The sequence below is a fragment of the Empidonax traillii genome, unplaced genomic scaffold (assembly GCF_003031625.1).
Source record: "Empidonax traillii isolate 1590-97213 ecotype Southwest subspecies unplaced genomic scaffold, ASM303162v1 scaffold1694:size78175, whole genome shotgun sequence".
NCBI classification, from domain to species: domain Eukaryota; kingdom Metazoa; phylum Chordata; class Aves; order Passeriformes; family Tyrannidae; genus Empidonax; species Empidonax traillii.
This window is the reverse complement of record NW_020956887.1, coordinates 75,759-78,175: the sequence shown is the minus strand read 5'-3', so window position 1 is coordinate 78,175 and position 2,417 is coordinate 75,759.

The window sequence follows — 2,417 nt, the reverse complement described above, 5'->3', positions numbered from 1 at the left end:
GGATCCAACCCCTTACAAGGAGATCCAGCTCTTCCTGCAAGGGGGTCCAGCCCTCCTCTGGTTCCTGCAAGTGCACCCCCCCCACACAAGCGGATTCAGCCCCCTGTAATGGGATCCAGCCCCCCTTCACCCAGTAGATCCAGCCCCCTCTGCAAGGGGATCCAGCCCCCTTCCAAGGGGGTCCAGCTCTCCTCTGGCTCCTGCATATACATCCACTACACACAACGGGATCCAGCCCCCTCTGCAATGGAATCCAGCCCCCTTCCAAAGGGATCAGCCCCTCTGGTTCCTGCACATGCATCTCTCATACACTACAGGATCCAGCCCCTACAAGGGGATCCAGCCCCCTGCAACAGGATCCAGCCCCCTCCCAAGGGGATCCAGCCCCCTGCAACAGGATCCAGCCCCCTCCCAAGGGGATCCAGCCCTTCTCTGGTTCTTTCAAGTGCACTCCATATGCACAACAGATCCAGCCCCTGCAACAGGACCCAGCTCCCTGCAAGGGTATCCAGCCCCCTTCCAAGGGTATCCAGCCCCTCCTGCGGTGGAATCCAGCCCCCTTTCAAGGGGATCCAACCCTCCCTGGTTCCTGCAAGTGTGCCCCATAATCCCAAGAGGATCCAGCCCCTGCAAGGGAATCCTGTCCCTCCTGCCAGGGGCTCCAGCCCTTCCCTGTCTCCTGCGGATGCCCCCCCTACACACGGGGATCCAGCCCCTGCCGCAAGGGATCGGGCCCCCGGCAAAGGGATCCAGCCCCACGCCAGGGATCCAGCCCCACGCCAGGGATCCAGCCCCACGCAAAGGATCCAGACCCCACCGCAAGAGATCCGGCCCCCGGCAAGCGGATCCCGCCCGCCCTGCAAGGGGATCCAGCCCTTCCCCATCTCCTGCAGATTCCACCACGCATAAAGGGGATCCAGCCCCGGCAACAGGATCAGCACTATCACCCCCCCGCGATGGGATCCAACCCCCCCCGCGGGGGATCCACCTCCCCCCGGGGGATGCAGCCCCCGGCAATGGGATCCAGCCCGGGGCTGGGGATCCCCCCCACCCCACCCCGCAGCCCCCGCCTGGCCCGCAGCGTCCCCCCCGCTCCCCACCCGGGGGATCCCCCCGCACCGGGATCCGCCCCCCCGTCCCCATCCCGTGTCCCCCCCGTGCCCGTTCCCCGCGGTCCGGGTACGCACCGAGGGCGCCGATCACAAGCAGCAGGGCCAGGGCGCGGGGGGCGCGGGGGGCGCGGGGGGCCATGGCGGCATGGAGGGACCCCGGCTGGGCCAGGGGCCGGCACCGGCAGCGGCTCCGCCCGCCCCGCTCCGAGCGAGCCGCGCCGAGCCGAGCGGAGCCGCGCCGAGCCGAGCCGGGGGGCCGGGCCGGGCGGCGGGGGCGGGACCGGGGACGCGGCGGCGGCACCGGCAACGGGCACGGGCACCGCACCCCCCCGGCACCCCGCGGGCAGCATCGGCATCCTCGGGGGGGGACGCCGCGGGACACATCCCCGCGGCAGCGTCCCCGGGGGGCACCAACCCTGGGCCCCCCAGCATCGGCATCCCAGGAGGGGGACGCGGGGGGCACATTCTGCCTCTCTCCCACACCGGTATCCCGGGGGAAGAACCGGGGGGCGCATCCCAACTCCCCCCCATCACCGGCATTCCCCGTGGGGGATACTGGGGAACCCGCCGACGCCCCCCAGCATCGGCATCTCCCGTGAGCCCCCCCACCCCCAAAGTGCTGCTGTATGGGGCGGCAGCCCTGCCCCGGGACCCCCCTGCACCCCCAGCAGCGGCATCCCCGGGGGGAGGCACCGGGGGGCACATCTTGGCACCGACATCTCTGGGGGGCACCAGGGCACCCACCCTGGCCCCCTCCAGCAGCAGGGGACACTTCCCAGAACCCCCAGCACTGGCACCCCTCTCTGCCACCCCAAACTGCTCCTGCATGGGACGGGGACAACCCCCTGCACCAGCTCCGGGGCCCCCTCCCATCACCCTCTACTAGTGTGGGGGGACCCCCACTGCACCCCCAGCCCCCACTGCTGCGCTGCCCCAGGGGCAAAGCCACTGCCCGGGGACCCAGTGGGGCTCTGGCACAGAGTGGGGGCTGTGACCGCTCACACCCCCCTGGCAGAGACCCCAGTGTCGGGTCAGACCCCCCCCTTGACCCCCACGTGGGGTCCCCACGGCCACAGCGCCACTTCCCAGTGCCACAGTGGTCCGGGTGCCACCAGGTGCCACCAGGGCCTCTGTCACCTGTGACCCATCCATGATGGGCTGGGGGTGAAGGCAGGGGTACAGGCAGGGGGTGTGGGCAGGGGCTGCTCCCACCAGTGGCTCAGCTGGGGTGCGTGTGGGGGAGAGTGATGGCTGCGTGGCTGTCCCAGCACCGTGGGCTCCATGGACACCCCATCCCCATGGACA